Source organism: Castor canadensis, chromosome 8 (genome assembly GCF_047511655.1).
Source record: "Castor canadensis chromosome 8, mCasCan1.hap1v2, whole genome shotgun sequence".
NCBI classification, from domain to species: domain Eukaryota; kingdom Metazoa; phylum Chordata; class Mammalia; order Rodentia; family Castoridae; genus Castor; species Castor canadensis.
The window spans coordinates 42,876,961-42,892,163 of NC_133393.1; the positions used below are offsets into that span (position 1 = coordinate 42,876,961).

General features: G+C 45.4%; 1 protein-coding gene across 4 annotated transcripts in view; it reads right to left on the reverse strand.

Annotated features, from left to right (window-relative positions):
* The window catches only part of Hivep1 (HIVEP zinc finger 1), a 127,858-nt gene extending 121,266 nt beyond the window's left edge, over positions 1–6,592 (reverse strand). Inside the window, exon 1 of one of the 4 annotated variants that reach the window (XM_074082898.1) lies at positions 6,258–6,592. The gene's annotated coding sequence lies outside the window, so the exon portion shown is untranslated. Of the gene's footprint in view, positions 1–2,505; positions 2,632–2,757; positions 3,040–3,284; positions 3,393–6,257 lie in introns of those variants that run through there. The other 3 variants (XM_074082900.1, XM_074082899.1, XM_074082901.1) reach the window with 3 other exon arrangements.
* Between the last annotated feature and the right edge of the window lie 8,611 nt (positions 6,593–15,203).

Below are 15,203 nucleotides of genomic sequence, written 5' to 3' on the forward strand. Positions count from 1 at the left end.
TCACTTTATGTTTTAAAATAACATTACTGGTTCAATTGAAGGACAGCACCCGGCGACAAGAGGCATACACTATACAAACTCCGTCTGCCATTCATAAGGACAGGCACCATGTCTTGGTCATCTTGTTTTGATTTTTTTTTTTTGTGGGGGCAGGTGGTTTACTAGAGTTTGAACTCAGGGCCTCATGCTTGCTAGGCAGGTGCTCTTACCACTTGAGCTACTCTGCCAGCCCCTTGGTCATCTTGTTTTAGAGTCGTGTAGTTGGTATGATGGCTGCTGCCCTATTACTGCACTTACTGCCTCCAGTTCTAACTAAATGACCTTTGAGTGGAAAAGAGATGTTTCTCTTGCAGGCTGGAGCATTCAGTTGTCAAAGCAAGGTCCTCCAGAGCATTCTGCCCCAGCACTGTTCCAGACAGCCAATGTGACAACATAGAGCTGAGTTCCCACTAACAGGACATGAGTGAGCTGAGCTAACAAAAACAGCCTTTGGTCGTTTTAAGTCACTGAAGCTTGAGAATTATTTGTTACTGCAGCATAACCTAGTCTGTCCTGACCTCTATCTTTTTAAAAAGTGATCTGAAATATAATACGTGAAGACAATTAATTATCTAAAACTTAGCCACCTGTCTTCCCAAGTTGGCCACCTCAGCCTTCTCTTTCCCAAGAACTAAAATTTTAGTTTAAACTTCTTGCAGCAAAGCTGATAAGCTAAACCCATTATGTTGGCACTGAACAGAATACAATCTTCGATCACTAAGCAAACACAAAGCAGTGGACTAGGAATGCTTTGTTTAAAACTGTTGTCATATCTGTTATTGTATAAAAAACAAGTATCTACTGAGCATTTGCCATTTTCCTATGTCATTCTTACATATTACCTAATTTAATCCTGATAGTAACTGAGACAAAACAAGTTTGGGGAGAGATTAAGGAACCTGCCTAAAAACAGCAACTAAGGACTGTGGCACCACACAACTCAGTTATTCTGTTTTTTGTTTTTTTTTTCAAGAGGATGCATGGTACAGAAAGTCATCAATATATGTTTTGGTATCAAACTAGACTAGGTTCAAGGCCAGGCTTTACCCCATACTGTGTGGCCTTGTTCAAGGTACTTAACCTCTCTGAAGATCAGATTTCCCAACTGTAAGATTAGGAAACATGACCCATCTCAGAAGGTTGTTATAAGGACTAAAGTAAACAATTTAGAAGCTTTGCTGTCACACAAAAATGCTGACATATTAATTCTCCTTAAGAAAGCCCAACTGGGAAAGAATGTCTATTATCCTAGCATAAGGTTTTTTAAAAAATTCATGGTTTCACTTTAGCTAAGAAATAGAAGGAATAAAAGACTCCAATTAACATCTGTATTTTATTCTGGGTATAGCTCTAGGAAGGCACAGCACAACATATTCACAACTGCTTAACTACCCTCGGGGAAGAATATGAAATATAATGGTCAATACTATATATTTTCATGTAGCACTGTGCTAAATTGAGCTACAAAGGATATGCTTCCTCAACTCCCATGACTGAGAAGTATCCACTCCCTGATTCAGGAAGGTTTAGAGAATTTAAACACATTAGAGCCAAATACATTCGGTGAATTCTTAGTTCTGTTCCTTGTTAAACTTAAAGCTTTTGAGTAGTCACGATATAACGAAGTTTTTAAAGCGTGAACTCCGTTTATAATCCAATCATGTGATCCCATCGAATCCAGAGCAGAAATGCAAAATACGCAAATTCCCAATCTACAATGGCTCTCTGCTACCTCCTTCACTGCCTACCCACTGTCCCTAGCTGTCCATCCCATGTTTAAATCCTTGGTGGGGGGGAGGTATTTTCAAAGACGACAGCATTGTAGCTACTAGGACCAGTGATAAACCCTTCCTTTACGGGGGGAAGGGGGAATAAACACTACATGGAGCCAAAACAGGACACGATCAAAAAGCGTAAAGACAGTTGCAAGCAGAAAAAACATGAATGAATGTGGAGGGCGGAGCCTGGGAAAACCCCTCTGCAACGCTGCACTGAACAAAGCGCTTCGCATGCCAGGAGGAGGGGGAATGGATGTGCCAGCTCAGGAAGGAGCCTGGAGTGGATGCGGAGAGCAGCAGGAGGAGGACGAGGCGAATGAGTGTGCGAGAGAGAGAGAGAGAGAGAGAGAGCGCAAGCGAGCGCGGCAGCCCTGAGACTCCTCCTTGCCCAGCTCCACCGCCCCCTCCCCTCTCCAGCCAGCAACTCCTTCCCGAGTCCGACCCCAAGGCGAGCCCGAGCCCACCCGCGCCCCAACCCACCACCCCCAGCCCGACAGCTGCAGGCGCGCACTCCCAACCCGGAAAGAAACTACCCAGGTGGCCAGAGAGTATACAGACACTTAGAGCAAAGAAGGAAGGGGAAAGAAAGCCACAAAGCCGGGAGGTTGGGAAGCCGAGGCCTGGTCTCCCTCGCCCCCCACCCTCTTGCAAAATGCGTCTGCGGCTGGCAGGCTGCGTCCCTCCGTACCTGCTGGGCTCGCAGGACCGCAGCTCGGGCCGCTTGCGCGCGGCCAGGGCGCCCAGAAGTGGCAAGTGTCTCCCGCACGCAGCCATCCCCTCTGCAAGGTCGGCGGTTGCACAACACACACACACACACACACACAAGCCCGCACGCCCAGGGGGAGGTGGTCCTGCGCCTCCCCGGCCCCGCGCCCCAGCTCCGCGATGCCCCGCCGCCCTCCCCAGCTGCAGCGCCCCTGCCGCGGAGCCCGCGCCGAACCTGATGCCAGGACGCCCGGCGGAGCCGCTGTAGCTGCAGCCGGCCCTGGCGCTGCTGATGGCGGCAGCCGCAGCTCGGGATCTCCGAGACCCCCGTGCGGCGGCGGCGGCGGCGGCGGCTCCCGGGAACCCTCCTTCACTTGACAACCCCAAACACAAACATAACCTCCTCCAGCTGCCGCTGCTCTCCCAGTCCCCCGGCTCCGTCCCCTTCCCCGCCGCCGCCGCCGCCCAGCAGCAGCCACACTAAAGGCCAGCGACTGGCGCTCACACCACCCAGCGCTGAAATATTAAACAGGGGAGCGGGCCGGGGGGCGGGGGGGAGCGCGGGGCGCGCGGGCGGGGGCCGCAGGCGCCGGGCGGGGGAGGTGGCGGCGCTCGGCGGCGCCCCGGGCCGCTGCATGATCGCGGCCGCCCGCCGGGGAGGGGGAGTCCGGGGGGGTCGGGGCGCGCGCCGCGCCAGGGCGGGCGGACGGACCTGCGGGAGGGGGGGGGTGCCCCGGCGGGATGGGCGGGCGCGGGCTTTACCTCTCCCCCGGGGCAGAGTGGGGCACGTTTAGCGTCTTTAGGGACGGCGGGAGGCGCGCGGGCCGGGAGGCGCGGGGGAAGGAGGGCGAAGGTCGGAGGCTTTCCCGCGGGTGGGCGGGGCGCCAGGGGATCCCCGGGGGCGGGAGGCGGGGAGGCCTCGATGCGCGGGCGCTGGGCGTGGGAGGGGGCGTCCCGAGGCGGGGGCTTCGCGGCTAGAAGGCGGGGAACACCAGCTGGGCGGGCGCGGCCGCCACCTCAGCTCGGGCCAGAGGCGGGCCGGGTGCCCCGGCTCAGGCAATCGCGTAGAGCCGGTGCCCGGGTCTCCCCGGCGGGGCGGACCCGGACCGCGCCAGCCCCTGCCACCCACCCGTCGCCCCGCCCCGCCAGGCCACCGCAGGGACGGGAGGGGACGCGGAAGGAGACCGTGGCGCGGCCCGAGGGGGAGGGGCGGTTAGGGACGCGAGGGGCGGGAAAGGAGGGTCGCTCTGCGGGGGAATCGAGCTGACGGGGGCGGAGGGGCGGGCCGGGCCGGGGAGGCCTGGCAGGGCCGCGCAGTCGGGGGCGGTTGGCCTGGGAAGAGGGGCGGGGTTGGGCGGGGCCGTAGTTTCTCTTTACCGTCTCTTTACTTTCTAAAGCAGGATGTGGGCCGGCCCGGTGACGTCATGGGGTCTCCCAGCCCCGCCCCTCGCCCGGGCCGACGGGGGGGAGGGGGAGGCACATGAGAGGGAGGGGGGACCCCAAGGGGGTTTCCTCAGCAACGCGTAGAAGGAAGGGGAAAATCATTGTGAAACTTGAAACTCATTAACTTTGAAAAACAACTTAAAAAAAAAAAAGCGAGGGGGGCGGGGTGTTGGTTTGGAGGGTAGAAGGGGACTTATTATTAACTCTGAACAGAAACCACTTTTTGGTGGCGGATGTTCTATTAAAACATCGAGGGAAGCCAAGGTTATTCCAGAGGCCGCTCCAAAACCGGCGGGTGCTTCCCGGAGCCGTAGCTGCGAGCGTGATTAACCCCTGCCTGCCCACCTGACAGCTGGGGACTAACAAGGGAGGAACTTTGGGGACAGAAGAGGGGTGCAGGGCTGGGCGCCGACCCGGCTGCTAGGACCCAAAGGAGGAATGAAAGGGGAAGGAGTGATTACTATAAACCAGAGTTTGACCCCGCTGCTAGAAAGCACTAGAGGAAGCAGGAGTGGAACTCTATGGGAAGACCTCAGGAGAGGGCTGGACCTGGGTAAAAAGGTTCTGGTTAGCCCTAAGGAACATTAGCAGTTTGAGGTGCACAGTTCCAAGCAGTGATTGGTTTTAACGGGCCACCGCTTGAACTTGAAAGGGATAAAATAAAACAGAAATTTCAATGCAAAAAAATAGTCTTACATAAAACCAAACTCTTTTCCCCTTTTAAGGAATAAAAACACTAAACGACCATACGCCCACGAAGACAGCTGACCATCTATGCAAACTTCAATTGTTTTGATCCCTTGTACTTTCCTAAAGACGTCTAAGTCTTTCCTGCGAGGGCCAACCCCTACCATTCCGCCAGGAAAACTTACCTTTAGCTCATTTGAGCTAAGAAAAGCTCAAAGCCCCAGAATGGAAATGATTAAAAATGGAATATTCAATAATGGCAAAAAGAGTCATTAAATTCTTTAGAGCCAAAGATAATGTTATACAAAGAGGAAATATGCCTACCTAAAAGTAAATTTGGTTGGAGAAGCAAAAATCATCCAACTATAAATTTAGAATGATGTTTAGCAAGCTATACTAACCTACAATGAAATAGTACAATTTTTAATTTTCAATATAATATAATCTCTTATGAAATGAATAACTAATGGGTTGCAATCACAAAAAGTATATAAATGCAACTCCCTAACTGGGTTATTTGAATCAAAAACTAAACATGCAATTAAATGTGAAAGCACAGCTAATCGTCTGTCAGGATAAAGATGCCTGATAAGTAGAGTGTGTGTTATCACTTGGGAAGTCAAAAATGCTAACTACATGAATATTTTCTATTCGGTTGCTGGGCACAACTATGTAATATAAATTCAGTGTTTGTTTAGGATTTGTCGTGCTAGGAACTTTTGAACAAAATACATATGCAATTTTGAATTATAAAAGATTAATTTTGTCATTCCAACGTGTTTTCTTGAACACAAACTTTTTTTTGAAACAAATACAATACAGAACATTACTAGCAAATTTTCGGATTTCCTAACTGCAATTTCTTTGCCTGCAGTCCTAACTTCCTAGATACCAGAATAAGGGAGATGCAGCTAGGTTATAAAGTACTCTGTTTCGGCTGGTTTTGTGGCAAATTCAGTACAGATTCTCAGAATATAACAAACAGAACCAGAGGATAAACGTGAGTAGTAAACTGCAGTGTGGACTGTCAAAAGTCCTGGAACAATGAGGACCCGGGTGACCTCTCTCTGCAAGACAGAGCAAGGCTCCAGGGGGGCCCATTTCTCTACAAGCCACTAGCCCTGTGGACGCCAGTGATGTCGCCATCCTCCCCCGTGGGAAATGGGGTTCAGGAGAGGCAACGTCACAGAGAGGCTCTACACGCCTCCCTCTGGCCCAGCAGTTTGGGGGGAGCGCAAGTGCACCCCGCCCCCGCGTCCTCAGCGCGGGTTCCCACGCGGCGGCCCGGCGCGGCCCCGCTCGGGCTCCCCCCTGGCGCGGCCCCGCGGCCCCGGCCCTCCGCCCTGCGAGCGACCGGGCAGCGCCACCAGCACCGCCACCGCCACGCGGAGATCCCGGAGGTTCCTCCCCGCCGGCCGCCGGGTCACGCCGCCCGCCCCCCCTCGCCCTCCGCGCGCTGGGCTTTCCCGTCCACCCGCCGAATCCCCTCCTCCTCAGGGCGACCCGGCGACAAAACCTAACCCCGCACACTCTGCCAACTCTGCCCCACGCCCCTGCTCTTCCCAAGCCAGGCGCCAGACAAAAGAATCGAGAGGAAAAACTTACCCGAACTGCAACGCAAAAGTCTGATCCAGAGCTTCCTGGGTTTAACTTTTAATTTTAAAAACAACAAAAGCAGAAACCAAAAGCCTCCTAGGTTGGAAGTGGGCGTGAGAGGAAATGCTAGGGGGAGGCGCTTCGCTCCCTCGCCGCGTTTGTCACCCCCCCCCCTTTTCTGGCCCCTGCCTGGGGCTTTGATGTTATCTGGTGCACCGCCTACGCGGGTTTATACCTTGGGCTCTACGCCGAGTGACACATAGATAGTCGGCACTCTGTGTCCTGCTTGGAAGCGAGGGTAGCAGGTGGTCAAGGTAAAGGAACCCCATTTCTAACCCTGCAGTGAGAAATGCAACTTTTGCACTGGCTTCCCTTTGTGACCTGAACCGAAAGGAAAGATCTACCTAGCTAGTGATCTTGGAGAGGTGGACCATGTGGTAGTTTTTGTGAGACACGTAGGAGGCCTCGTAAATTAGATTCGTTTCCCTTCCATTATAGTACAAACTTAAAATACGCTGGTGGTGGTGTTTGTTTCCTGGGACTTTGTTCAGTTTTTAGATCTCAGTTTTGGAAGTAAAAATTATTTGCCTTTTGGGATAATCCTGTAGCCTTGAAGAGAAAAAAAAAATCTCTGAAGACCATAAACTATAATAAACATGACTTACATCGGGCTTTCCGTATGGGTCAAAAGAGCCACACACTTTTCTGCTCACTCTCTGGAAAGCTTGTTAGTGCTGCTTTTATTTTGTTTATATGGACACTAGCAGAGCCTGATATATTTTTATATGCATTGTCAAGTTAGAAGTCTCAGGACCATCACTCACAAAAGATACTTTTAAAAAAGAAAACAGTAATAAAGAGACATCCCTGTCTATGCATCCACTTTATGACAGCAACAGCTTGTGTTCAGGCCTTGCCCTCTGGGAGTTTACAAATTAATGGAGACGGCATAAACACACGGAAAAATACCTAGAGGGAAAAAGATACAAGAAGCAGCTTATAAATAGAGGCAATTAAAGTTATACAGACTTATTTACATGGTCACTGAGAGGTTTCTGGTTGGGCTGAGGGCAGGGCTATCAGAGGAAGTTCCATCAGAGGGTGAGTCCTGGGTTGGATTTTGAAGAAAAAGTTTTGAAGGATTTAGCAGAGATATGAGAACAGAATCCCAAGGGAGAGAAGCAGCTGGAAGGTGAGAACAAGGGGACTGTGTGATGGTTTTTCTGCCTAGAGCAGAAAGTCCAAGCAAAGGTGAAACCACAAACACCCAAATTAGGACACTTTTGAGAGTGAAAGAGAATCTATTAATGATTATACAGAGAGAAGAGGCATCCACCTGGACTGTCCTGTGTCCCCTCAAGTGGAAAGGGTTGGGTTCTCTGGGAATGAACTATGAACACAGAATGGGCTAGCACCAGGCAACCAAAGAAGAGCCGAGTCTTGGTTTGGAAGGAATTAAGACATGATACTGCAAACCATTGGTAGTTGTTTGGAGATATCTGGACTGATAATAGTCTTTTTAAGGAAAGTTATTATCGCTGATAGGTTTAGGATAGATATGAAAGCTGGGTACCAAAAACTGCAGTGTAGTAGTGAAGGAAGTGCAGGTTGTGATTAAGGATGATGGGAATTTACAACCCACAGGGCAGTCCTATATGAGCCCACTTAATCCCTACCATCAACCCATTCTACACTCAAAAAAAAAATGGCTCAAATTATTTAGTGCTTCTAAAATGCTAACTAATCTGCCTGAAGCCAAAGAGCTAGCAAATGGTAGATCCATGACTGGAAACCAGAGAATATCCATACGTTTAAAGCTTAGAGAGCATATCTTGTTAAAAAACAAAAACAAAAAAACAGATTACAATAGCCTTATACTATTCTACATCTGTAGAGCCAAAGGAAAAACTAAAGGTTGTTTTGTTTTGTTTTTGTAGTACTAGGATTTGAACTCAGGTCCTAGGCCTTGGACCACTCCACCAATCCGTTTTTGTAATGGGTTTTTTCGAGATAAGGCCTCATGAACTATTTCCCCAGTCTGGCTTTGAACCACCATCCTCCTGATCTCTGTCTCCTGAGTAGCTACGTTACAGGCCTGAGCCACCTGTGCCTGGCTTTTTTTTTTCCCCCTAAGTTTATACTTTCAAGCTTGGAGAACTCCGTAGATCGTGACATGGAAATGGAGGTGTTGGGATAGTGTGATACTTAAGAAGACAAAGAGAAAATGTCTTTGGGTTTAGCCATGTCTGGTTTGGAGAATGATTTAAGTCACATTTATGCCAGTGCTAACAGTGTTAATCTTATAGGCTACACTATTACCTTCATTGAAAAGGGCCTAGGTCAATAGCACATGTGACAGTTTAATGGCTTGTATTTGGTGTAGTTCCTGTTGCAGGGGAGAGCACTAGACGTGACTGATAAAAGTGATAGTTGTAGTTCTCCAAACAATTCCTTCAAGGCCATGTCCATAAGTAGAATACTGAGGAAAACTAGAAAGGGATGGATGGACAGCATTGTAGAAAAGAAATCTAACTTATCCATGATCCAATGAAGTGCAAAAAGCACAGCAATCTAAGACACTTTATTCATCAGCTCAGGCTGTTACAACAAAATATCATGGGCTGGGGCCTTAAACAACACATATTTATTTACTCATGGTTCTAGAGGATGGAAGTCTAATATGAAGTTTCCGGCCTTCTACTGAAGGCTGTTTTCCTGGTCACTTCCTAGTGAATCTTCACATGGCTTTTCCAGGGGAGAAGGATGGAGGGAAAGGGAGGCTCTCTCTGGTGTCTCTTCTTATAAGGACACTAACCTATGGAATCAGGGCTCTATCCTTATGAGCTCATTTTAACCTTAATTACTGTTCTCTTAAAGACTCTGTTCCAGATGCAGTGTGGAGGGTAGCCTTCAACATGTGAATGGAAGAAGGGCACAAATCAGTCCATAGCAGACACCAAGAGTCTTGACATAGACCTGCAAGTGGCATTTATGTCAACCTAGGTGCTTGGAAAGGACCAAAGGGTCTTCATTCTAGGCCCTCTTATTTCAAGGAAGAATTGCTCCTAAATAAGTCCTAAAAATATTGCTCTTTATTTAAAAATGTTGCTCTATTAAAAATAAAGAGTAGAGTGGACGCTACTCTTTAACATTTCTAGGAAAAGTGATTGCAAACCTTCTGTGGAAAGCCATCTTGGTCTACACAGTCATTGTGCTATAAATAAAGCCATTTTACTGACTGCTAAAGGATTGAAGGGGCTCATTTTCCTGAACATGTATAAATTTAAGTCTTAGCCTATCTACAGGGTAGATATCTCCTCCCCTCCCGTAAACAGTGTATCTCATCACTCCACTAATTCTTTTTATAACACCATAAATATAAGTGTATCTTAATTAGTCTCCTTGTTTATTATTTCTTAATCCACAGCTAGAACACAAGAGCCTTGTCTTGTTACCCACTGTATCCTCAGCACCTAAAACAGTGTTGAATACATGTTTTTTACACGATACTGGAGTCTGAATCTTGCTCACCTTTCAAGTTACTTCCTAAGCCTTACCTGTCAACTTAACCTGTTCTCTTGCTTTTACATTTTTCTTTAAATATCTTATTTTTATTTCTGAAAGCAAAGTTATATTACATAGTTAAAGGGGATGTGCTTCATTTGTAGACTAGGAAGTTGAAATATGGGATGGTCTGACACATTGTATAGGGTCGCCAGCTGGCTGCTGGGAGTGTGCCTGGAGAGCTCCAGTCCGTCCTCCTCTGACTCAGCCTCCAGCTCCCCAAGTCCTTTTCCCTTAATTCCCTCCCTTCCTCATTCCTGCCAGTGACTCCACTGACTTTTGCTTGCTCATAGTCTTTACTCAGTTTCTCCTCTGCTTCAGTTCTGGCTGTTGTTTATTTGCTTTTGAGACAAGGGCTCCCTAAACAGGGGTAGGCTGGCCTTGAACTCTTGACCCTCTTGACTCAGCCTCCTGAGTGCTGGGATTCTGTAGACATGTGTCACCATGCCTAGCTCTTCTGGTGCAGTTTTGATAGAGGTTTTGTGACTTAAAACCATTTTGTGTGGAAGGAAGGAAGGGGGGGTGGTATATATCAATATAAAATTAAGAAAAAATATGGCAGAGTAAGGGTCCAAAGAATGACTTCTAAGAAAAGTTTTCTACCAAGTGATCCTGCCTAATTCAATCCATATTCCTTACCTTTTCTTTCTGAGTTGTTATAATTGTTGAATTAAAGCGCGTTAAGGCAGGCACCAGAGGTTCACACCTATAATCTTAGCTACTCAGGAGGAGATCAAGAGGATTGCAGTTAGAAGTAGCCCCAGGCAAGTAGTTCACAGGACCCTATCTTGAAAAAAAAAAAATCCAGCACAAAATAGGGTGGAGTGGCTCAAATGGTAGAGTGCCTGCCTACCAAACCCCAGTACTGTCAAAGAAAAAAAAAAAGAGTTAGTGAGAAAATGAGTACATAGTAATGCCAAATGCTTAAAGCTCCTGCTACCCTGGGGAGAGAAGACACCCATTGGTTAGACTCCCAGTCACACTAGCATCTTTGTTTACCCAAACCTTACCAGATTCCAAACTCACCAGCTTCCCGCTCTGTAAATATGTTGAAACTTTAAGAAACTCTAAGAAACTTTCCCCAGATGCCTGTTCATGGAATCATATTTTGCAACCCATTTGCTTCCAGCAAACAACTCTTAAACCATCAATTACTGCCTTCCCTAAATTCTACACTGCACTATACTGCACTTTTGTCCAATTTTCTGAACATAAAAACCTACAGTTATAAATTTGTGATTTTGAATTTATCATCATTCTCTTTTAATATAATAGTTCATGGTGAGCTTTAATCTACTTACAAATGCCTTTTAAAATTTCAGCCATTTTAATTTCTGTAAGAGAAGGTGGAGCTTGAATTATGGTAGATGTTTGAAAAATAGAACAGGAGTTATAATCAGTCAACTAAATAAGCCTGTGTGTGTATGCGTGTATGCGTGGGCAAGTGTGGTACCTATCAGCTAGCCAGATTGCTGCCTAACCTAAAGACAGTGTAGATATTATTTGTAAAATTATTTTTTCTATTAATGGATGACACACACAACTGTTGGTAATTATAAAAAAAAATATTGATGAAAGCAGGAAATCTTGGCAGAGTCACCTTCTGTAGTGCTCAAAGCACGAGTAACAGGACACACACATTTGTCTTCTGCTTGCTACAACTGTCGTCCCAACTGCTGTGGAACCTTCTGGTTGCAAAATTCCATCCCTCATCCATAGTAACAGAAGAGTCAAAACAGTTCCCCTCCTGAGCTCTGATCACACAGCAGTTTCGTAACCATGTTCTCTCAGAAAGTTCCATAGTCCACCCCCGGAACAAAATAGTTATTTCCAGAAAAAGTAAATCAGAGGTTGTCCAACAGTAGCCTTTTCTCCTATTTTTGTAATTCTAAGAGCTTTGTTTTCTTTTACTAAGGTTTGATTTGGAGAAGGAGAATGGTTGAGTTATGAATTTCCTTCCAAAATATTTTTTCTAGTATCTCAGTAACCATTCCTTTTGTGTGTCTGTGCTAAACAATGATGATCCTGTATCCATTTTGATGCAACTAAAACAAATTCACACAACTTTTTTTCATTCAAATTGCTAATGAGATTTCGTCTGAAGAAATCTCCGGTTTTCTTATTTTTTTAAAAAATCATTTATCCCAAACTAATTGCTATGTAAAAAGTTTCATGCGTATTATGTTATGATAGTGGTCCATGATTCATAATCTATCCCTAAAGGCCAGTCTGTCATTCTTCAATAAATCACAACAAAGTACTCCACTGTGTCTGCTCTCACAAATTCATAGGAAACCAGAGAAAGACTGAGCAGCATTTAAAGAGAGATTCTAGGTTAAGGGTGTAGCTCAGTGGGAGAGTGCTTGACCAGGTGCATGAGGCACTGGGTTCCATCCCTAGTACCGAAAATAAAATAAAATAAAGTAAAATAAAATGAATGAAAATTCTGGGATGCTGCATACATATCAGCAGATCTTGGACGGTGTAATTTTTTGCTACTCAAGTCTCCTTGAAGCTTGCTTCCTTTTTTCTGGTAATCTAAGCATATAGCAATATTGAGAAATTCTCATGCAATATTGACCAGCTGGGTAGCAGTTAAGGCAAAGGGATCATTCTGCCAGGTTAAACTAAATGTTCTAGAAAAAAGAAAGCAATGTAAATGTTTTTTATGATGGCTAAATTCCAACTCAGACACATTGCTAATTGGCAGCCTATGTTTAATATTGTAAGGGACTAGGGACATTTTATAGTGTCCTCATCTGTAAAATCAGTCATATTAGTGGTGCTTTAAAGAAGAGCAATGTGTGCTTATTAAGTAATCAGAAATATCTACTTCTGTAAGTATCTAACTTAATAGCTCCTTTCCTTTATCCTTCCACTGCATGGACGTATATCATCTCCTTTATTTTCTTATATCCTCTTTTCTCCTCCCTCCCTCCATCCTTCCCTTCCTGCATTGCTTACCCAGGACCTCATATATGCTAAGCATTAGCTCTACCACTGACTTACCCATACCTTCCAGACTCTGGATTCCTTTGTAAGTAAATGTTTATTTCCATACTTTTAAGTACTTACCAGTATACTGCTCTATTTCCTTTTTCTTTTTTGCTTCTTAATTTTAAGTGAATGACTTATTCTTAACCCAGGAAAAAAATTTCAGGTTATTTGAAGATGGTGAATTGGGCATCTGCCCTCTTCATTGTTAATTACTTCTACTAATATTTTCAAGTGTTTTGAATTCTTTCCACGAAAAATCCTACTTTTTTCTACTTTATTGTCCCCCATACCTGGCTTCTTGAATACAGATTCTTTGATTAATTAAAATCAGAACTATCTTTTTATGGCCAATTTTGACATCATTCCCAATATTTTACATTTTTCTTTCTTTTTTAGGGGGGGTGGTAGTGGGGTTTGAACTCAGGGCCTCATGCTTGCTAGACAGGCACTCTACCACTTGAGCCGCTCTCCAGTCTTCAACAGCATTTTTTCTTTTTCTTCCATTAATTTTTTAATTAGGATATGTTCATTGTACCGGGGGGATTTATTGTGACAATTCCATATAGGCTTATATTGTACATTGCCAACAACATTTTTCTTATCCGCTTAGTTTTTCTCATAACCAACCCCCACTTGCCTGTATTCTCAATCCCAACTCCCGCTTTGTTCTCACATTTAGAAGATTTGGACAGGCCTAATGAGATACATTTAAAAATGTTCTCACTCTTCTTCATAAAATTGCTAAAGACAAAAAGCAGTTGCAGCCCTATTCTAGTTCACAAAAATGACCCAACAGTCAGTTGCTCCAGAGGTAGAATGTTTCAGGTATTAACATCTGAGGGTATCTGAGGAGAAGGCAGTTGTCCACCATGACATCAACTTGGCAAAGAAGGGTTAGACTCCAAACATGCCTAGCTTCTTTTAATCAGGCAAACCACCCTAATTATCTCCTAAAAGAGTTCTTTGATCATGTAACTCCCTTACTGAAGAAACCAAGTAGCTTCCCTCTAACTACAAAGACCATATTCTCTAGCTGGTATTCACACCTCAGGGTGATCCAAGCCTTAATTTCCAGCTTTGTGTTCAGCTGCTTCACTAATAAGACCTTCATTCCTTTAAATGGTTCCACTCAGTTCCTGCAGTTGACTTAATGCTTCCTTTCCTCCACATTCTTTTTTTGATCATTGTTCTTGTGCCTAATGCCTGTCTTTAAATTTTACATTATCACAAAGTACCTCAATAGAAGATTCGCTCTCTACACACTACCCATACTCTAAGATCTAGCTGAATTGTCCAGGCTTTCCATGACTGCTCTAAGTAGTGATCTCTCAAGCTCAAATAAAATTCTCTCAGTGAGACAATTGTGTTAGTGAGCTTTCTGCTACTGTGATTGCCAATCTTTGAAGTAGAACTAGCAAATCCTAGATTCTGTAATCACTTTACAAGTAGAAACTAAAGTGCAATGAAAAGTCACTGTTAATGGGAGAAGGTACCACTTACCCATATTTCTCACCAAAAACCGAAACAAAACTAGATAATCAATAGACTATGGATCTCATTTCCCTGGAATGATGGTTCATGGTTAACATCCAGAGTTGGTTATTAACTAATAAAGGAGACAGGGGAGAGAAATGCCTGTAATAATCAGGTTATAAAGCGAAAGGATCATTTCGGCTCACGATTTTGGATGTATCAGTCCATGTTGCCTTTGGGCCTGCGGCAAGCATGTCCTAACAGGGAGTAGGCAGTGGAACAAGCTGTTCACCTCTTGACAACTCAAAAGCGAAGAGAGAGGGGAGGGGCTCGGGGTCCCTCCATCTCCTTCAAGGTCACACTCCCAGTGGCCTAACTTCCTTCAACTAGGCCTCACTTCTTAAAGACTACCACCTACCAATAGTGCCAAACTGAGGGCCAAACTTTTAATATATGGGCCTTTGGAGTAGTAATTAATCATGCAAGTCTCTTCAAGTACTGTTATTTTCAATTTTCCACGTTTCTATCTTCTGGTATAAATTGTTTCGAATAGATAACTCCAGCCTTGACTATAGGGCCCCTACCATTATATCACCCTCATTAATTAATTAGTAACCAACTCTGGATGTTAGCCATGACCCATCTTCTCAAAGTCTATTGAGTCCGGCATCTAGTCTTGTTTTGGTTTTTTTGCCTGTGTGTGAAACATGGGTAGGTAACTCCTGGGCTTTAGCTTCTACCTATAAAGCGACCGTGTTGGACTAGCTCACTAAAATCCATTCTGGGTAAAAGAATCTATGGCTTGTTGGAACTACTTCAAAGATCTTCAAATTTGCTACTCAGGTACTTTGTGATAATAAAAAATTTAATCACCAGTCTCGTCCTTTTAGGTTTTCTTTAATCTACTCTCTTACATTGACG